General features: G+C 39.8%; 1 protein-coding gene across 1 annotated transcript in view; it reads left to right on the top strand.

Moving 5' to 3' along the window:
• CNTNAP5 (contactin associated protein family member 5) overlaps nucleotides 1–22,948 on the top strand; it is an 861,846-nt gene that overhangs the window by 209,178 nt on the left and 629,720 nt on the right. The gene's annotated exons all lie outside the window — the stretch shown is intronic.

Genomic DNA, 22,948 nt, shown 5'->3' with positions numbered 1-22,948 from the left:
ACTTATTTACTAAGTATTTATTGACGTATTTATTAGTTTATTATATGCCAGGCACTTCACATATTTTGTAACAACACAGCTAGCTCAATTATGTCATTTGATCAGCATTGCCCAATGTGTGACTCGTGACTCGGGAATCTTTAAAGTCTGGTCTGACTTTAAAGCCACTAAGCAGCCTCTATCGTAGATTCACAAATAATTGAAAACTAAAACTACAAAACAAATAGAAAATTTAGAATTCTTCAGTCATTGAAAACAATCTTCAGCTTCAGAGTGAAGGACAGTTTGCTGCAAGTTACAGAACAGAGCTTCTCTCCCCAATCCCATCCCACATTCTTGACCTTACTGTGTGGGTGAAAGGCTGTCAGCAAATTATTAATGGAGGAAAAGGTGGAGGTGAAGCAGACAGCAAAAGTCACCTGGAGGTAGCTTCAGAACCTCAGGCACTGAATAAAATGAGTTGTAAGTTTATATTACTTTTCGGTGAGAAAAGTCACCATTTTTTAATCCAAATATGTGTAAAATGTGAAGATTTGGAAATTAATAGCATATTCTTTCCTTTTTAAATTCTCTCCTCTTAAATCAATGCCAGTTTATACTTTACATTAGTGTTGTCTTCACATTCACATTCCCATGTTGGGCGCATCTCACTGATAAAAATGAAACAACTTCTGTGTTATATACTCATTGTTATTTGTTAATTGCCTACCCATCACTTGGGTTTGTAATTGCAAACAGTTATAAATTGAGGATTAAGATTAGTTATGGCACACTGAATCCTGAGAATAGCATTAATGTCATCTTTATTCTGGGTCACTTGTAATGTTAGGTTATAATATTTATAAAGGGCATAAGTTTTCTTCATTTTTAAAAATAGTCTGAACAGTGCGTATACATGGAAACAAAGCAGAGAAAATAGACACCACAGCCTACTTGAAGGGAGAGGTAGGGAGGAGGGTGAGAATCCAAAATCTATCTAGTTGGTACTGTGTTCAAAACCTGGGTGATGCAATCATTTGTACACTAAGCCCCAGGGACATGCAATTTACCCATGAAGTAAACCTGCCCATGTACCCCTTGAACCTAAAATAAAAGTTGAAAAAGGAAAAAAAATTGTCTTTTGGGGACCATTTCATTTTTTCTCAATTGTGAGGTCCCCGTAAATTACTACAGGTTTTCGTTTTGTTTGACTTTTAGTTTGAGATAAGAAATAAGCACACCTTCTGTTTTGAGGAGCAATTTTAAGGTTTTTATGTTGACTTTAGAGGGACAAATCGATGTGGGATTTATTTGTTTTCTCTGGTACTTGTCATCGGGACTGGTTGTTTTTAGATTGAGTTGTAGCTTTGAGTTACAGTGCCTAAATTTTTTTTTTTTTTAATCATGAGTTTCATTTTCTTTAGAACCAAATAACCTACTTTCAGCTTAGCCCTGGGTTGGGATGTATTTCAAGGGATGACAATTCCTCTGGGCTCATGAGCAGTGGGCACAAGGCCTCTTTCACTTCCTTGCCCTTGTCAGTTTACCTGCGTTTCTAAATGATTCCAAGCTCCTCAAAGGCAGGGATCTCTTTGTACATCCATTTAGCCCCATGCCTAGTATCACTAGACACATGGCAGGAACTTATTTTGGGATGATTATTAAGAGAACTGCAGAATTACTAGGACTCCCTGAATCGAAGGATGGGGGCAGGAGACTTTCTCCATACCCTACTTTGCATCCCAAACAGCCTTGACATGGTAGGGCAGGTAAAAGTTGCTGGATGAGCAGAGAAGGAAAGGCAGGGTCCTCCATGCACAGTGAGGAAGGAAATTCCAGCAACAAACTCCCCAGAGATGCTTGCAGTGAGTGCAGGGCATTGGGAGACAGGCAGCTTCAGGATCAGCCTTTCACTAAGTAAATACAGGGAGGAGAAGTGATTTGAGGAGGGAGCATTACAACTTCCAATTTGAAGAGTCAAATACAGTGACATTAGGCAGGAATACCATGATAGGTCATGTACAGTAACTAGGCTCAACCCTGGAAAAATAGATGTCCTCTTACTTAACACTCGGATAACTCACAGTTACTAAACACCCATTACACACCATATGTAAGCAAATGTAATTCTATACGTATATCAAACTGTCATTTTATAAATTGATGATTCAATGTTAACATCTCCAGGAACAAGAGGCTTGAGGCTCACAGAGCCCAATCCAAGCTCACACAACCAGAAACTGGTGGCAAATATTTCACAACTAAGATTTATTCCTAAATATAGTTGATTGCAAAACTGTAGTTTCTGTTTCTCTTTTAGTACACTGATTTATTTTTTATTTTTATTTTTGATTTTCACAAAATTGATTTACTTTTCTCACTTCAAATGTTAACTTTGTCAAGCCAACTCTTTAAGAATAATATTAAGCCCTATTGTTTAATTCACATGTTGCTAAATATAAAAGTGTGAAGATACCAATAACATCTATTTGTATATGTTGTAAATAGTGCTTGAAATCTCTAAAACCCTCTAGAATTTCAGGGTGTTTTGCAAACACTTCACAGAAATCTGGGAAATTTGCCTTGTGACTAACTAATATGTATTGATACTTTCATCAAATTACGCTGCTGGTTGAAAGAGATTATCTTGAGAGCTTTGCTTTTTACTTTTTATTTTTAATTTATTTTAATTTTAAATTAGAAGACAGACTCTGAATTCACCAAAATTAAGCCTTATAACTAAGACAAGAACCGTAGTCAAACAAAAGGTTTTGCAAAACTGTCTAAATTGTTTTGTTTCACTTTTCAGAAAAAGTCAATGCCTAAAACATCAAGTACTGGCTTAAAGGTGGTACATCAAGAAAATAGAGAATATGTATATATATTCACACATATATATGTGTGTGTGTGTGTGTATGCATATATGTGTGTGTGTGTGTATGCATGTGTGTGTGTGTGTATGTGTGTGTGTGTGTGTGTGTGTGTGTATTTGGAGGCAGGGTCTTACTCTGTCACCCAGGCTGGAGTGTAGTGGCACTATCATAGCTGACTGTAGTTTTGATGTGCTGGGCTCAAGTGATCCTTCCACTTCAGCCTTCAGAGTAGCTGGGAGTACAGGCATGCACCACCACATCCGGCTAATTCTTTTGAAATTTTTAAAACTCTTTTTTTAGAGATGGGTTCTCACTTTGTTGCCTGGGCTGGTCTCCAACTCCTAGGACCAGGTGATCCTCCCGCCATGACCTCAGGTTTACAGGCTTGAGCCACCACACCTGGCCAATGAAGCAGAGAATCTCTTGAATGCTTACTTTTACTGGGTCTTCTGTGAATCCTAAAATTTTAGATAATATATAGTTTGTAGTGCTCTTTAAAACTGATTTACCAAACAATACATAGCACATACTGTGCATGGGACAATCCATCCACCAGTACTGAAGAGATTTATTACATTTCACAAGGTTCGCTTCAGAAAAATAATCCTAAAAGGATACCTTTGCAATGTACAGTAGCAATTTTTCACGCCCTAAAAATCCAATTTGGAGAGTTTCTGATCTGGCACTGAATGGAATGCTCATGAATGAGGCCACCAAACAGCCACTTAGTGATGCATCATGATTTATGCACAAGCTAGAGTCCTCGCTTCACTAAATAACCAGGCATGAAGGTGTGTCGGGGACAAACCCAGCAACAATGTTCAGAATCTTAGCAGCTCCAAAACCTCTTCTTGACTGGTGTGTAGACATGCTGAATCATTACAAATATTAAAATTCCAACGCTGGGCAGCAGTGTGAGCCAATGCTTGGTAAAGTGGGTAAACTTGTTTGGAGCAAAGGAATCTCTTTAATTAAGTCCACTCAGACCAGGTCCTGTCAGCGGTCCTTCTGAAAGATACGCCAGAAGAACCATGTACTGTCCGTGTTATATCCACGAATAACCACAATGTTGAGCCCTTTCCTTCATAAGCACAATTCCCACACTGTCAGTGAGGCTCTTCTGCCCTAATTCCATGTCCCCACATCCTCAGCTATTCATCACACAGCTGATGTGAAGCCCCTTCTCTACCCTGTCATCTCCTGTGAATATTCTATATTTTATTAATATTCAACTCGCAGTTTTTCTCTTATTAAAATTATGTGGCCTCTCCCCAAACAGACAGTCATATAGTCCTTTATTATAGACGCTTTTGAAAAGGCCTGTGCACTCTGATGGTCTGTGATTTCCTGTAACTTTCTCGAATCTGCCTTAACATGAAGGACTTGCATTTGTTACCTGGCAGTTTACAGGTAACCTCTCACACAGACGTCAATTCAAGCAATGGATTATACAGTTTGGTCCTCAGTTCCCCAGTTTCATCCTTGACTGACTTCCAAATTCTCTGGGAGATGCTCTCTGATCTTCATGATTTATACACATTTATTCTACCAGTTTGGCCTAGAACATCCTGAGTATTGATCACTGTTTGATATAGTATTTTAAGTCTACTGATTTCAGAAAACAATTTGAGAGTGAGAATCTCATCACCATCAACATGTATCTTTTAAGCTCTCATTATAGGCCAAGCACTGTGCAAGGTGCTAGGCTTACAAAGGGGCCTAAGCTATGGTTTTTCCCATCTCTGGGTGTGCAGAACCATTAGGGAGACAAATCAATGGCATGCAACACAGTATATGTGTATATCGTACCAAGGCAGCAGTTCACATGCACGAAGCTTTTCAGAGAGGGTGTTCCTGGCCATGTATGAATGTGAGGGGCTTAGCCTACTTGAACCAGAAGAGAGCATGTTTAAGTTCTATTGGCTTGTCAGCACCTACAGAGTACTGTATGTCTAACAAAAATTCAATAAACGTACAAAAATTGAGAAGAGAAAATGGTGAAAGTGAGGTGCATTTACGGCAGGAGAAATACTATAAGCAAAATCTTAAAGGAAGATGTATTAAGGACACAAAGAATTAATAAATTAGATACAGGATATACCTGGTTAGTGATAGAAAATGAATTTGAAGAGAGAGACTGGATAGATACTGTAGACTAAGAGTACCCTCGTATCTTTTCAAGCTAATACATTATTGTTTAGTAGCCATTGTAACACAGTTTGTTAACACTTCTCTGTTTTAATTTTTTGTTAAATAATAAAGACTACATGTAGGAACATGTTCTCAGATGTGTTTGTCAGGATTTTTTAAATAGTTCTCTCCTTTGTTCTGTCATGCACATATACTAATAAGCTTTTAATGTAGATATTAATTTCAGTTTTGGCAATTATTAAAAGCTCAATTAAGAACTTAGCATGCCCAGAATCTTGCTGCTGATTTAATGGAGACCACCAATGCAGAAGCAAGTTATTACAATGTCACAGACTAACAGAAATGAAGTATGGAGGGAAATGCAGAGGCTTTTGATTATGATCTGGTTATGCTGCACCACTGGTTGCTTGAATGACCTTGAAAATGTCCCTTAACATCTCTGTAGCAGGTCTTTCTCCCTACCCAGGGCAGGGATATATCTAGAATCTTCCAGGCCCATTGCATCCATTCCTCCACATTGCCTTGCTCAGACACTGGTTCTTGGCTTACCCTGTGGGTTGAAATGCGAAATGCATGGAGATAAAGCCTGGGCTTCACTATGAAGCTGGCTTAGAATAGTCAACTAAAGGATCTCAAAGCTCATAATTCCCCTTGAATTGTCTGAGTGGTTCTGTCCTAAGCTCTTTTGCTGATCTTAGATGATCTTATCACTGGATAGAGCTCTGCAGAAAAGGAAACAGGGAACAACTGGCCAATCAGCATTGTGAAAGCAACAGCTGGACTTTACCCCAGCTTCAGCAAGCTCCCTCCAGCCCTCTGGCTCCACATTTAGCGCTTGAAAGTTCCTCACTGATGACCATCTGTTTTCTCTTCTTAACACTAGAATTTGCTGAAATGTTTCAGAGGATTTCCCAACATGGGGTCTAACCTCTTTAAGGAGTAAATGCACTCACACATTTACACATGTGTCATTTAAACACATCACATAGATAGGGAGTCAATGTGTAGTCTTCAGGATTAATATTCATACGGACACTTTCTAGGGGAGACCAGATGTTTGCAGTCCCCTACAAACTGGTTGCATGTGTAGCGGGACAGGATCCAACAGCTGATATCAAAATAAGGAGGATGATCAGCTTAAAATTAATTCTCCTAAATCCGCTGCTATTAAATTAATCTTATTGTTAGGGTGCTTAATGATTCCCAGCAATCCCAACTTATAATTGTATTTTCAATATGTATAAACCTGTTAGTCCTCACTGTGATTCCTCTTAATCTAAAGTGAGTGTCTCCAAAACCTAAGCTCTGATTTTCTATCTTGCCCAAATTCCTACCAAAGGGGTCTGGGGAGTCATGCGCTGCAAAGCATCAATTCTCCTCAGATGGGTTTTATTTGACCCTGTATATCATGACCTACTTTCCAATCTGACTCTGGCATAACAAGGAAGAAAATCAAAATGTTTTACCCCAAAATATATTTCCTTGCCATACCTTGAAATTACTCTGCAGTCTCTTGTGGGGAAAATCCACATTCTATAGGAATCCCCTTTCCCCTTTGTTTTCCTTTCTTCCTTCCCAGATCCAGGTTATAATCAACTAAGAGCCAGGCACCCTTTTAAGTCTAAGAAACATTTTACAACCTGCACTCTCTGAAGTCTGCTATCTGAGAACTTCCTCTGCACAACTTGGTCTCCACAATCCTTTAGCTTAACCCAAACATTCCTTTCCATTAATCCCAGGACTTCAGATAAATTCAACCAACTGTCAACCAGAAAGTGTTTAAATTTACCTATAACCTGGAAGCCCCCTCTTCTTTGGGTTGTCCCTCCTTTATAAACCACACCAATGTATTTCTTAAATGTATTTGATTGACATCTCATGCCTTCCTAGAATATATAAAGCCAAGCTGTACCCCAACCACCTCGGGCACATGTTCTCAGGACCTCCTGAGGGCTGTGTCATTGGCCGTGATCGCTCATATTTGGCTCAGAATCAACCTCTTACAATATTTTACAGAGTTTGACTCTTCATCGTCAAGAGTTAATATCTCAACTTTAACATCCAGCAAAGTATTGGGATTTTTAAAATGTAAATATAGTCAATGATGCTACCTAGGTGTAATGACTGAGTGGAAGAGATTTTTAAACTAATCCTTATTTATTTAATTTTGAGCTAACATGGGCGAATTCTTCTGTGTGTGTGTGTGTGTGTGTGTGTGTGTCTGTGTGTTTCTTTGTTGTTGTTTTCTTACATAGATTATCTCACCTTTGAAGTCTGACATGGATTCTGTGACTATGATAAATGACTAAAACCCTAAAGCACTCAGTTTTTCCTCTGTAAAGTGGATGTAATGAGGGTAGTCACCTCATATGATCTGTAAAGGAGAGATTCTCAAAAACGAGCATGCATCAAAATGTCCCACAGGACCTGTCAAGGCAAAGCCTGCTCGGCTCTGCCTACAGAAAGTATTCAGTAGGCCTAGGTTGGGACTGAGAATTGGCTTTTATAATGAAATCTCAGGTGCTGCTGGTGCTTCTGGTTGAGGACCTCACTTTGAGCAACAGTGTGTAAACTTTAAATGGACTGAACCACACAAGGATCTTTACACAGCATTATCAACAATGAGGGATGTCATTGCCATGAAAGACAGGTGTATGAGATGCACCTGGGGGAGAGGCCCAGAGGACACTGGCTCTCAGGATTTGCTTTCTTTTGAGCTTTGTATACAAAAGGAAAAGCAGTCTGTCAGTCTTTCTGTCACTTAATAAACTAAATACTCAGTGGAAAAAATAAGATCTTGTGGTTACAGGTGAAGACAGTTTACCCAAGCAGGCTCATTAAGGAGAATTCGCACAGAGTCCTGGCAGCCTACAGAGGAGCTGGAGGAGGAGCCTGGGGGAGTTACTGATGCCTAAAGAAAAGAACTCTAGGTCAAATTTCAAGGCCCCAGGTGTCTAGCTGGCTCTAGCCAAATGGAAATATTCCAGGCCTGGCAGGGACATCAACAAAGCCAAGAAGCTCTCAAGTATTTTTTTTTTTTTTTTGAAGTTGAAAAAAAGAAGCAGGCTTCATTGAATTTATTATTGCAATGACAACAATCGACATTAAGAAGAAAAGCATAATATAGTAACTGTAAGTTTCTACTATTCTGAAGTATAGTTTTCAGTTTCATGGGCCTTAATGTTAATTGCAAATAAAGGTAATTAATTTTGGTCACTGATCCTCTGAGGCTAATAAAAGTAGAGAGTGGAAGCAACGTTAAGTGTGAGCAGGAGTTGCTCTTGTGTTACACGTCTCTGACCAATTGCAACTGTTCATATGAGAGGCAGGTTTCCTACTGCCTTGTAAACAAAGAGCACTTCTGCTGCTGTGGCTGCTCTTGGAATCAGAGACAGAAGCTGAATCATGGCCCTAAGTTTGTCTAACACCCTAGACTTGCCTTGAAAATAATTCTCTAATTTAGTGACTCAAGAATTTTTCGGAAGTTAATTCAGGAGCTCATAGGAAAAAGAAACAGTGTTTCCCCCACCCCCTACCCTAAGTGTTGAAAGTACAGACAAGGACTCATAAAAATTGGGCTGGAGTTATTTCAACTTGAATGTTGTGGGTGATTTTTTTTCCCCTTTGTAGGAAGGGAGTATTGGAAGTACAGAGAAGTATTGGAAGTACAGAGAAGGAGTCATAAAAATTGGGCTGGAGTTATTTCAACTTGAACGCTGTGGGTGCTTTTTTTCCCCCTTTTGTAGGCAGGAAGATGTACTTGCAAAAATCTCCCCAAAGAATCATGGAGCCCTAACATCCTGTCTTATCTGACTGTAATTTAGGGTATCAAGCATCTGTTAGGCACATTCTGCAGGTACTAAATTAAGGAAGATTCAAGAGTAGAATGTGGAAATTTCCTGTCAGAGCTAAGAAGAATGCATGGACAGGTACACAATGGAGGAATATGCACAGATGGGCACATAGATGAGTACATGAAGTTTCTAACTTGTCAGTAGAAGAAGTGCTATGGTTTTTTTTTCTCCCAGACACTATTTTGATTTTGCAATGATTCAGCCACATTTTTGTCTTACCTGTCTGTATTTATGAAACAATAATTGAGAACTAGAGTTCCACGAATGGACTGCAAAACAGAGTAGACAGAACCGATGAACAGAAGACGCAGCAGGTAAGCACGAGCAAGCTAGCCCGCTACGTGTGAACAGCTCAGCTAACTGGGTGTGGCACCTCCCTTGAATATGAGGCACTCTGCATGTAGATGAGAGAAAGGAAAATGCAGTGCAGGTGCAAATGACAGTGACCCAAAGCCACGTTCCTCTGAGGAGTGGACACTTTCATGCCTGGGCATCCTCCAGGCCTTCCCTATCTAGTGCATATTTTTGCAAATGCTTGTGTTGTGTTTCAGACACTGTGTTTATATGTGAGGGCTATAAATACGTGAGAATTTAAGAATATATGCATGTGTATAAAAGAAGAACCAAGCCACAGCTTGGGAGGGGCGTCCTAAACCCCTTAATAAACACATAATTTAAGGGAAGATCCTGTGCTTGCCAGACAAGCTTTGCTTACAGGCCTGTTCGTAAGTCCTCTCGCATCAAGCTTGCTGCTCCTGCGTCCCTCATACCCAGAAATACCAAAGCTGCACTGTCGGCATAGGTGTGCATAGGTGACTTCGCATCCCTAATTCATGGGTGATGACTGACCAGCCTGCCCAGCAGAGTCCAGGCCATCTTTTTTCTGAGACGTATCTGGAGAGAGGTGGCATCTCAAAAAGCCCTTGAGTCGTGTTTCTTTTTCTTTGGAGGGGACGCTAATCTGTTACTAATGATTCCTTCATACACTCCCCCCTCATTCCAAGTAATGTGTTTGAGTTCTCTTCTTGAAATACATTTGTCATTTATTGAATAATTTCTGAAACAATTAAGTGACAACTCAATGAATAGCTTTGTCAATTTTGTGTAATGGAAAGTCAAATTATCACGTAGGAAATGCAAAATCTTTCTTTTTATAACATTGTTAAAAGGCTTCAAAAGTAACTGCATAATTACAAAAAAATTTGAAGTATTAAAGTTTCCAAAATCATAAGAATATCTCATAAACCCATTTGTTTTTGGAAATTGAAACCATACACATGGACTTATTTAAATGTAAATGTAAAGATGTGAATAAAGACTGATGTTTATAGAAGGTGATCTTATTATTTAAGCTAAAGTTGATACTTTAAACATCTACATCTATAGTGTACATATACACATATATAATAGTACAGCAAATATGTATGTACTTATAGACTCAAATTATATGTATTTATATTTGTAGATTTATATACAGTAAGTTCTCACTTAACGTCACCCATGGGTTCCTGGAAACTGTGACTTTGAGCAAAATCATGGGTAACAAAATCAATTTTTTTCTCATTAATGTTATAATGAAAAGATATTGAAGAAAACAATGTTATTCGAGGACTCATTGTACATTGTTTTGTTTAAAGACTCAGTTTCCAAGAACCTGTAAAAGATGCTAAGGTATTACCATATATACTTTTATATATATATATTTAAATATGTTTCAATAAATATATGTGTGGTGTAAATATATGTACGATACATACATATCTTTAATTCTCATCTTGTTTCATCTTGATTTCTTCTGGCCTATAAATTTTGATTCTTCAAACTTTTTACCTTTCTGGTAGTAAATAGAAGATTTAGAAGATTTTTGTTCCACTACCTCCTTGGCAGGTATGCCGTCTGCCTTACTGTAAAAAGTAACTATTGCAATTCTTCGAGACAATTATAATTCTTTGCTTTCTCTAATCAGCAGGACTTCAGATAAATGGACATATTAAGGATTTGTTGAGAATATTGTTCTGTGGTTCAATGACTTGTGTGATTTCCTTATTTAAACAAGAACAAAGAAGCCAAAGAAAATAATGTATTTTAGAAATAATTGGGCACTACTTATCAGAGTGGTTGGTGGACTGGATACTAATCAGGATAGGAGACTCCAAATCATTTTTTTTTTCCACTTACAAGTACCTTTGTTTATTCAACAGTAGATTCAGTGCTGGCAGCAACCTGTAACTGTACTCCATGGATTTAGATAAGAAGATGATGGGGAAGGAGGATTTTTAATTCAAACTAGATCAGGATTATACTGTTTCATTTGAGTCTCTTTTAATTCAAGTGTATTTAATAAAATTCTCCTTTATGAACGGATTTGGAGCATGAACTTTGGATTTAGGCAAATCTGAGTTTGAATCCCTGCTACTTACTAATGATATCACCCTGGGCAGCATTTTATGTCCTAAGCCTTAGAATCCACATCTGGAAAATTTTGATAATACCTACATTAGAGTGGTATAAGAATTCACTGAGGCAATCTACACAGACTCCCAATGTCCCTGACATATAAAAAGTACTCAAGTTAGCAATATTTAAATCCTTATCTAAAGAAAACTTGAATGCTGACCAAGACTTTATCAGAATCCCAAAAGACACATTTCTTCCCTCAAATGTAAATGTATCTTCAAAATATCCCTGCTCCTGCTCCCAGATGTATTTTCTTAGTCCTGAGGCATTTGCAAATTCCAGAGGTCATGGCATGCCAGTGTCTGTTGCTTCTGCTGGTAAGAGGGCTAGCCTCCCTTTTGTGGCTTCTGCACAGCTCGTCCAGCCTTTCTCCTGTTGGGTGATGCTGCTAAACATGCTCCCAGGATGGATGAAGCATCTGCCATGCTTGTGGGTGGACACGGGTTACTAAGTAACATGACAGAAGAATGTAAGTGGATCTGGATACAAGGTAAACCACCGGGAGAGCCAGAAATTTTAACAATGACCAGATTTTAAGCCACTGGCATTTTGTGTAAGTCAGTTTCCAGGAAAATCATTTGAGCACGGCTTTAAAAGAAAAGCCGGGGACTTGGTTGATGATGGGATGCTATGTGGAGTAACGTGATGGAGGCCCAGGATCTCAGGAACCATTTGTCAACATCTCTTCTTGTAGCACTAGTAATAGCAGAGCCATTGTATATTCATTTCAGAATGTGCTGCCTAGCCATTCAAAATGGACGAGTCAGAACACTGACTTTTGACTGATTTGCAGAAGTATGCAGTTGTTTTGCAACTTGTCCTACCACAGACATAGATTCCTTAACCTCCTTCCTCTAGATAAGATATTATCTAACAAGGGTTCCCATATAAGCAAACATATTGTTACACGAACGCTCAAATAGCAGCAGAGTTTGTACAAAGCTGTGGGAGAAAGTCCTAAAGAAAGAATGTAGGTTAGCAAGGAGAGGTCAGGAAAGTAACAGATTTTGTAACTAGAAGAGAATAGGAGTACGCAGCCAGGTGTGGTGGCATGCACCTATAATCTCAGCTACTCTGAAGGCTGAGGCAGAAGGATAGCTTAAGCCCAGGAGTTTACAACCAACCTGTGCAACGTGATGGGACCCCATCTCAATTAAAACATAAAATTTTTAGGCCAGGAGCAGTGGCTCACTCCTGTAATCCCAGCACTTTGGGAGGATGAGGCAGGCGGATCATGAGGTCAGGAGATTGAGACAATCCTGGCCAACATGGTGAAACCCCATCTCTACTAAAAATACAAAAACTTAGCCGGGCGTGGTGGCATGTGCCTGTAGTCTCAGCTACTCAGGAAGCTGAAGCAGGAGAATCGCTTGAACCGGGGACAGGACAGAGGCTGCAATTAGCTGAGATCGCGCCACTGCACTCCAGCCTGGGCAACAGAGTGAGACTCTGTCTCAAAAAATAAAATAAAATAATAAATTTTTTTAAAACCGTAAATAAAAGCGATGGGAATAAGGGATCAAGAAAGATGTGGGAGTCTTTAAGGCACTAAGTTCAGGATCATCCCTATTTGGGGAGACTTAAAAAATCTTTTAAGAAAGGTGCCAAGTACAATTATCACAGGATTTGAAGTAAGGAATCCATGCTCCATTCCTGTCCCTGTCCCTTATTATTGTGTGCATTTTCGTAGACACTTAATCTCTCTGAGTCTCCAAGGCTGTATCTTATCCAGATACATGTACCCAGCCCAGGCACATAGTAGGTACTCAATAAATGCTGGCTTTGAATAATTAAATGCTATGTCGTTTTCAAGAAACATTAGCTAGGTAGGTATTGTGACAAGTCACAAGATTGTTTGAAAACAAAATACATACAACATTTTTTAACTGCATAGAAAATAACAGAAATGACATCTGTTTGGCTGAAACACAGGAGTTGTGCTGGGGGCCTAAAATATAAGACTTGATAGATGTATTGGCTGATGTATCTTATAGATTTGCTCAGGAAAATATAGTACTTTGCTTACATCTGTTGTTCTAGTGTAATTATTGATTGAGCCACTTGTCAATATAAAAAAAAAATGCCTTCATTTGGATAATATATTATATTGTCAATGTCTTTCTAGCTGCCATCAATTCAGAGTGAGCAACTGAAACCTAACTCAGAAATAAAGCAAACTAAGAATATGCCATACCTTTGAAGTATGTGTGACAAGAAGCTGGATCATAGTATTAGTTGCTATCACATGATCCTTATACCAGTGTAAATTCAGGAGAGGGCCAGCATTTTTTTTAAGTTTAAAGTTTAAGCATGAAAAAGTCCTATCAATAAATAAGACTTTGGTTGTGAGTCTCCAATGGTTTTATAAGTTCACCATCTTTAGGAACATACATGAAATTAGAGTGTACAATAAGGCGGTACTGTAGAAATCCTAGCTGCTAAGGAAGTTCCTGCAGGTGGCTCGTGAAAATAATAAGCAAGGAGCTTACCTGCCTCTATCGATTTTTATTAAAAGCAAAATGAGTTTATTTGGAGAAAAGATGCCCAATCGAATATGGATTAGCAAACTAAAAGGAGGATGTACTTAGTTTTACTAAGTTTCAGAGGAAGAAAGTCACTCTTCTATTCTATGGAAGTGTATGTAAGGGCTACAAGATTAAACTCACTTCTTTGGGTCAATTTTAAACTTGTGCACAAATAGACTTGATGTAGTAAGTTGAAGAGTGCTCCCACAAAGTTCCTGTGCGCCTGGGACCCCAGGATGTGATCTTATGTGGAAATAAGGTCTTTGCTGATTTAGTAGTTAAGGATATGAAGGGGAAATCATCCTGAAATTAGGGCCGGCTAAATCTAATGACTGATATCTTTATCAAAAACAGAAAGGACACCTAAGACAGGTCATTTAAAGAAAAAGGCAGATACTGGAGTAATGCATATATGAACCATGCAGTCCCAAAGACTACCAGGAGCTTCTAGAAGCTAGGAGAAGAAAAGGGAGGCTTCTTCCCTGAGGCTTTCAGAGATCATGTGTCCCTGTTGGAATTATCAGAGATCATGTGTCCCTGTTGGAATTGTGCTTCTGGACTTCTGGCCTCCAGAAATATGAAAGAATAATTTTCTTTTACAAATCCACCAGTTTGTGGTAATTTGTTATGGCAACCCTAGGAAAACAGTACTCTTTAAATATTCATTATTTTGCGACCTCTGCTATTACTCCACACTTAACTCCGAGCTCCTCTGCTGGGGTGTGGCCACCATGCACTGAGCACAGCAGCTTGCACACAATAATTTGTATTCCTCCAGGGCACCTAGCACAATGCCACTGCTGGTTCAATATGTCCATGACTGGTTATGCATTGCCAAGCTTCTGGATCATTAAGTCTTTGTTCATACTACCATCTTCACCTGGAATTCTCCTTCAGATTCCCCATACTGTCTTGACACATATGTCTCCACCTTCTTTAAATTCTTTCTCATCTTTCAAGATCCAGTTCAGCTCTAATCCCAGGTCTACAACACCTCTCCTGATTCAATTACTTCAAGTAAAAGTAATCCTTTGTACATCTGCGCTCCCTTTCTCCTTCCTGGGTCATCTCTTTGGACTCGGAACAATTCTTCTCTAGATTTGGTTATAATCCCCCACAACATGTTGCTCCATGTGAGCTAGTCTTGTCCATGAAACTGGATAGAGTGATTTTGGAAAACAAAGTCTGGTCTGATGTTTATCTTCATCTCTCTACTTCGTCTTGTATGGAGTAAACGTTCGATAGTAATTTGTTGACTCTTTGCCCTGGCTCTCTCATTCCACAGTGATCAAACCGAAATGTTTTCTAAAATTACTTTTCCATCATTATAAATTTGACTTGAAAGCCATGCAATTGATGCATTTGCTGGGGATTATCTTTTGGCCGTCGCTCATTAAAGCTGTTCTCGTATAGCAACAATATTTATAGGAATAGCTAAACGTTAGCCCCCAAGTGAGAAAATGACCCATGCAAATGCCCTGGCATGACACAAATACTCACAGCAATACAGATTGTGTGATGCCTTTGTGGGGTGGCTACAGTTCTGGGGTATGGGCGATGGATGAATTAACTTGGAGAAGGCAGCCTAGAGTCGTCAGGGGAAAGAAGAGGGTGCAGTATCTCATTAATTTGTTCCCAGCAAACAGTTTTCAAAGATTAGCCACATAATAAGGCCCCTAGAATATGCTCTTTGTACATGACCAAAGATGATCTGACAGGCATTTCAAAACAGTAACTGTTGGATTGATGACACTGCTGAGGAAAGAGAACTCATTATACCCAATTTGGAAGATTGCAAATATGTTGTATAGATGGGTTATGAGGTTCCATTTGGGTAAAAGAGCTGGACAAATGCATGATGACATTGCAGTGGCCCCACTGGATGTCTCAGACATACAGTACATCCTCTCACCCTTCATTGTTTGAAGACTGGGAAACAATACTGCATGTTTAAAAAAGTATAAGTTCAAATTGCGGCCAGATGTACACTATGGTAAGGGAATAAAGTGGTTCTGTAGTGGATTTGCAATCCTCTAGGGAGATAGGCATTTGTGACTGTGCTATCCTGTGCCTCACTTAAAAAGAATCCACTGGACAAAAAACATTTTGGCAAAGAAGATTTTATAATGACTGCCTTCTGTGATTCACATGCCTTCCTACAATAGGGCATGTATGTATCAGTGGAAATTTGACAGTAAACAATCTCAAATAATTTTAAATGCATGTATCAATATCCAGTAATACTTTTAACCAGCATAGCTTAATATGTGTCATAAAACAAAAGGTTTTGGATGAGAGAGGTACATTTTTAGCTTTAAAGGGAAACATTCATTCATTCTCAGAGTAAGAGCTATGCACTGACATTAAAATACCATCCAATGCAAAATATGTGGAATCCCTTCCCTACAGCTCTGACTGTAGTTAGATATAATACATGTCATACTTATAATGTGGAATCCCTTCCCTACAGCTCTGAGTGTAGTTAGATATAATACATGTCATACTTATAGACACACAGACACAAATGGAGTGCAACTGTCACATCTTAAATAATTTTGAAAAATGACTCTATTTACCAAATAATTATTCCCTTTTAATATGTCATTTTAACAGCCTCTTAAGAGATAATTTCATATTTTTATTTTTTGCATGTGGAAAGACACCTCAAATTTTATAATAAAATTAGAAATGGCAAGGAGTTCTATGTATGAGAAATTTCTTTACAGCAATTTAAGAAATAAAATTGTCATTCTGAAAAGTGATACATACCAATATCAATGAAAAGTGATACATACCAATATCAATACCCACATAAATGAAGGCTACGTTTATCTGCTAATTCAGTGAATCTTATTACTAAAGAGGTAGTGGCTATTCTGTGTTGGGATTCATTTAAATATAGAGATCTCTAAAAATATAAATATCCTCCCTACATAAAACTCTTCAACGAAGGCCTCCCTGTCCAAACTCCCAACAATCTTCCCTCTCAGCAGAATTTATTGTCTCAGGATTTTTCCACAACTGTCCCATGAGGAGGACACGTCGCACTCTATTTTGTAAGCTTTTTATTTGTCTTGCTCCCCAAAAGAGAGTGAGATTTGAGAGAAGGCAGGAACTGTAACTTACATAAAAACATCAATAATGATTGATAATAAGAAGTAGCAGCAGCAGAAGCATCGATAGCATTTCCCCATTCCCCAATTCCTGCCCCAAGCACAAAGCTACCTCATTATGTCCTGAACTCCCAGCATCCAGGTGGGTGGCAGTGGGAGTCCTCCTCCTCAGGAGATGTTCCTCCTGCTTGCTACCTGCTGCAGTGTTTGCCTTGTAACCAGGCCACTCTGTACTCAGGAGCTAGAGGCAAGTTACTATTTCTGCAGTGACATTTTCTTATTTCTTGGCTGTCAAAAACAGAGACTATTCAGGTAGCAGTCTTCACGCTCTTGGGTAAGAGAAGACAGTGCTGTATTTGTAGTGAAAGGGGTGCTGGTTCAGTGCTAGCACGATTTTCCAATTGAAGGGGTCAAGGAACATGCGCAGATTGAACGAGCACAATTTTCACTTTCATTATATTTATATGATGATTGTAGCTACTTATTAGTTATTTATAACCCACCACAGCCAGCAAGCACAGTGGCTCATGCCTATAATCCCAGCACTTCGAGAGGCTGAGGCAGGAGGATCAGTTAAGCCCATGAGATGGAGACCTATGGGCAACATAGTGAGACCTTGTCTCTACATTTTTTTAAAAATTAGCCAGGCATGGTGGCATGCACCTGTCGTCTCAGCTATTCTGGAGGCTGACGTGGGAGAACGGCTAAAGCCCAGGAGGTGGAGGTCGCCACGAGTCAAAATCACTGCTCTCCAACCTGGGCTACAGACGGAGACCCTGTCTCAAAAAATAATAAATAAATAACCCACCCCATTCTAAGCAGGAGTATGATGAAAGATACACAATAAAAAAGTATGAAATAAATCAATCAGTGAGTAGTGGAAAAGAAGAAATGATTGTCCACACAATAAACCCAGTGTGAGGCTAGTACTGAAAATTAGATTAAATACATAGATTTTTCTATGACAAGCATCATCTTTGCTAACACTGCTATTGCTTAACAAATACCAGCATCACTCTGCAACCTAAAGAAATTAAGATATAAATATTAGCAATTTATCCCCTGGTCACCTTTTACTTCTAAGTGCTAGTCGGATTACAAAACTGCCTAGATACTTTGCAGGTCATTGAAAAGACCCTAGGGTTTTTGGGTGGAGGATAAAATAGAATTTTTCCGACAGCATTCTGAGAAGCAGCAACTGACAGACAGATGACTCTTCATCAGTCAGGGTGGGCTAGGATGCTGAGACAAGAAGGAGAAAGGAGATGGAGGATGTACGTGTGGAGCAATGGGCCGTGTCAGATAAAGCCCTCCTTCAAGAGATCCCACCCGAATAGAAGAACTTTTTTAAAAAAAATATGGAATATGAATCATATGTATTTATCTCAGTAACTAGTAGTGAATATGTGCTTCGGAGTCCCTAGGGTAAAATCCCAGGAGCATCCCCTTTTCCCTTACCAAAAATGTAGGCAGGTTCATGAGCAACCTCTCTTGGTAATCCTGGCCAATGTTTCAGAGACCGTACTTGACTTAGAGGCTCTACTGACACTCTTTTGACACTCTTTTGTGTATAAAAAGTATACCCAAAGTCTCACTGAAGGGGCATAGTCATGCCAGAAAGAGCATGAGGTATATATCCACAAAGCCCTGGCCAGAATCCCAGCTCCACCACCACTGAGTCTCCTGTGCCCATAGCATGGTTGTCTTACCTTTTCTGTGACCAATTTTCTTTTCTGTGTAATGCAGATTGCAATATTTCTCATGTAGGATTATAAGGGGATTGGAGGTAAGGTATTTAAGGTGTCTGTCACAAGATAGGTGATTATCAAATGGTTTACATTATTAGCTCCTTGTACCTGCACAATTTTGCTATAGGAAGGAAGAGAATGTTTTCAATCCCTACATGTCAGAGAAATGGAAACCAGACTCGCCTTAAAAACTATCTGGATGCTCACACCATGGGTGTTTATAAGAAACTTCTGAGTTGATTCACAAATGAGTTCATTTTAACCTGGTAAATGTTTGATCCTATTTTTATAGGTAACAGGAACAAATGGTCACTTCCTGTAAAACAACACAGAAATAATACTCTGGTTGAGAGTGTTCGAGTAAACAATGAAATGCCCAAATCTATACCCCCCACCCCAACACACAGGAACACACACACACACACACACACACACACACACACACACAAAAAAAAAACAATTGCCAGGCTAATATCAGGATTAGGTTTGAAGACACCAGAACTCAGACAGTTCTGCCTTTTGAGGCAACATAAATATGGTCAGCCTGAGAGTCAGTTCAGTCAGGGTTCCTGGGGGAAACTCTAGAATCATGTCTGAGAGACGTACTAACACAGGGCAAAAGGCTAGGAGCAAGACTGAAATTAGGTTGTCACTGGAGAGCTCAGGCTCGTGTAGGGTGGGATGGAATGAGACCAACTCTGACCAAGGTAGGAGGGTCCTGGCTGATTCCCCTCAACCATCTGCAGTGGTTTTGTGGCCTTGCTCACATGCCAGAGGCAGAGCAGACAGAGAGCCGATGGCAGCCCTGGTCATTCCTGATATTTTATCTGCATTCTTCATTGGACTGGAATGCTCTCCTACTATGTGCGTCTACCTGTGTCTGTGAGGTGTGTGCATGAGCACGTGTATCTGAGTCTGTGTCTGTGTGACTGGGTGTGTCTTTGGGCATACGGCAATTCCTTTTCCCAAGTTAGTGTGCCTTGTGCTGAAAGTCACGTGAAGCGTCAGTAAACAGACCTGCTGAGAGATGACAGAGTGGCTGTTCTCACCCATAAATGGTGTTGCTAGAGGACATGGGGAGACTTCTCGCTTAAGGTGCTTTGGTTAGAAGCATGTAAATTCACTGTTTTTGAAATGTAAGTTTCAGACAGGGACTGGTAAAATGAAGTCCAGCCTCTCTCACACTGTCCCTTCCCCACCTAGGTGCCCAAGGACTGTGAATAAAGCTCCTACTGTGCACTGCTTTGCCATCTGGAATCCCTTAAGCGAGAACTGTATCTTTTCCAGCGCAGCTCATCCGTGCTCATTTGCCTCATTCCTTGGTGTCAATTTCACCTTCTGCCGCCATTAAGGTCCAAATGGGCAGCAGGGCACCTCTGCACACTCTGATTATGCTAATAACGGCTCGCTGACTGCACTAATGGGGTCATTATCGCCCCTCATGACCATGGGGTGCAAAGCGCCACTTTAACATCATCATTCCTGTCCTAATCGATCACTATCCTTCACACCAGCCAGTCTGAGAACCCAAAAAACTCTCCCTAAAAAAGGAGGCTTTGTGCCTGTGTTTCCAGGAAGCATTCAGAGATGAAAGCATGGGGGACTGAGGGCAACATGCCTGACAGAGATTACAGCAAGTTAGGGAAGAGAGAAGGCCCTCTGGCAAGGTTCTGAGATGCAAGGAGTGAAACTAATTCATGGGTAAAGGATCCTGACATGAAATTGGAGCTGGTGCCGTGTGTGCACACTCTGGCTTATCTAGGTGACAGAGGGCCGGCCTGGGAGCTAGGGACCTGTCTTCTGCTCCAGCAGCTCTGGCTGGGCTACACAAAATTAATGGGCCTTCACGTTTCCATTTGCAGCATGAGAATGGTGAAAAGAACAGTCAGTCAGGTTGGGGTCAGTGCAAAGTCAAACCTCCAAGCAGATAATTCAGTAGCCACAGGGAGACAAACTGCAAAGTCCCAAATGTGTCTGCTGTTGACAACCTTCTCTCAGCTCCCACTACATAACCAAAGCTTATAAATTCAACCTCCATGTTCCCAACACCAGGCTCCCATCCTTATTAGCTCCGTGGCTTTCGGCAAGTTGCTTAATCTTGCCAAAGCTTAGTCTCCTCATCCATAAAAAGAAAAATTAAATTATTGACCCCATAAGACTGAAATGTTAAGCCCTATTCCCAAACCTTATACATGGTAAAGGCCCAACCAGTGGCCGTTGATATTACCTATATCTACAGACCTGGATATAAGTTTGAGGCATCTTGCACTATGATATCCCAGCATCACCATGTCTGCTAACCAGACAGAGTTTTCCAGTCTACAGGACTCCACATGACCATTTTTAAGAACTCAATCAACATATTATTAAACTGAGTGGATGAAATCAACCACGTGGCATTTATGAATATAATATCAATTTCTTTACAGACTTTAGAAACTGATTTGACTCTATTTGTCTCTGGGAGAGAGCTAAATTTCACCTTCCAAAAAAAAGTTGGGCAGCCCTCAGAATGATTTATGAATAGGTCTTTGATGCATAACAATCTCATTTTCTTTAGTGCATTTGTCAAAGATTTCACCATGTGTATCTTGTGCAGGACTTGGCTGTTGAAACCCTCTCAGCCTTCCATGCAGGAGGAGTATTTTTCCTGATGCTTTCTCTTGATAGGTCTTGGGATGATCATATTTGACTGATGTGTTAGTGTTCTTACTTTCACTCTTACACTATGAACTTTATATCGTGTTTTACTTCCCAGAATATTAATGCTCTGGTCTTCATGTGCAGATGGAGTGATGCCATAAAACTCAGCCCTGTCAGCCAATTAGGATTCATGTGACAAGCGACACTTTGTCTTTTGTCTGCTAGCCCGGGAATGGCGAAAAGACAGCATCTTGTTTGCCTTTCCAAAAATACACCCCCATAGAATAGAAATTACGTACGCTTTTGCTGGCTTAAGCATAATATAGATTTATCATGTGGGAAAGATAGACGAGAGATTTTTTTTTTTTTTTTTACCATGCTGGGAAGGCCTTAAAATTATTTACTGTCCTCATTATCATTAGGAAGCAGGCATTATCTGATCTATCTCTACAGTTTTTTTGTGGTAAAACTCTATTTTAAGATTCATAATTTTTAAAGACTGCCTGCCCCTGAATGGAATATGCAGGCTGTGTGGGGAGGAGTGATACCTGATGGGGCGTCCGACTGCCATCCCAAAAGCATACTTGAAAAGTTGAGAAAACATTTTCTAACAGGATGTGAAAATTGAGGCCTGAACAGAGTGGATACTGCTCAGAAGAATATTTGCGAAGGAATGGCTGCTGAATTTATGTAGCGTGAACAGTTAAAGTAAAAATTCAAATCCTTATCTTTGGGGTCATGGTGATTAATTTCCATTCCAAACATAACACTTCTTATAGGCAAGAAATCCAGTAAATATTCCCCTGTGACCAACAACCCCGTGAGCTGTTGGCAGAATTAATAAAGCTGTCAGGATTTCTTTGGGATATTGCACGTCTCCCTGTATGTCATTTAATTGTGAAGTGTAAATATGCATATGGTCCATCAGGAAGACTAAATATATTAGTCTTTAGGGCTTCAGCTCCTGTTTCTGTACTCATTTATCAATTTTGATTAAATTAGGGGAGAACATTTTGATACAAAAATATATAAAATTTATGTAGCTTTCTAGGAGAATGACTTGCATTGTTTATACAGCATAAGCATCTGGGGAGAAATATATATTTTTCTAATATGCAGCTTTGGATAATATAAAATTTTCTGTATAGAAGGTTATGTTCACAGCTTGGGAGAATTTGGGGAAAATGCTCCTGGCAAGCAAACTGTTTTTAAGAAGAGAAAGTTGAAAACCAGGAGCAGAGGGAAAACATGACGCAACTTCTAGTTTCTCAAACTTTAAAATATGCAGCTTCCGAGGCTGACTCACAATCCAAGTGAGACCTCTGTCAGAAGTGTCTGAGTATGCAGAGGGAGGGGTGCAGATGGAGTGAGAGCACTTATGGTAATGTCAGGATCCAGCTCAGGATTTCAAAGCAATGCTTTCCGTACAAGCAAAGCACATTTACAAGGGGATTGGCCTTTACTGTGTGAACCCAGGGTTATCTTTGGACCGATAGACACTGGCAAAGCCAGGAATCTGTCAGTGGTTTGCGACTGTCCGCACTGGTTTTGCTTTGAAACAGTCAAAGAGGAGAACTGCCATTTAATAGAGTAGCAAGAAATGTG

The sequence above is a fragment of the Macaca mulatta genome, chromosome 12 (genome assembly GCF_049350105.2).
Source record: "Macaca mulatta isolate MMU2019108-1 chromosome 12, T2T-MMU8v2.0, whole genome shotgun sequence".
Lineage (NCBI taxonomy): Eukaryota > Metazoa > Chordata > Mammalia > Primates > Cercopithecidae > Macaca > Macaca mulatta.
The sequence above is the reverse complement of the archived record's forward strand: the minus strand, read 5'-3'. Positions and strand labels throughout refer to the sequence as shown.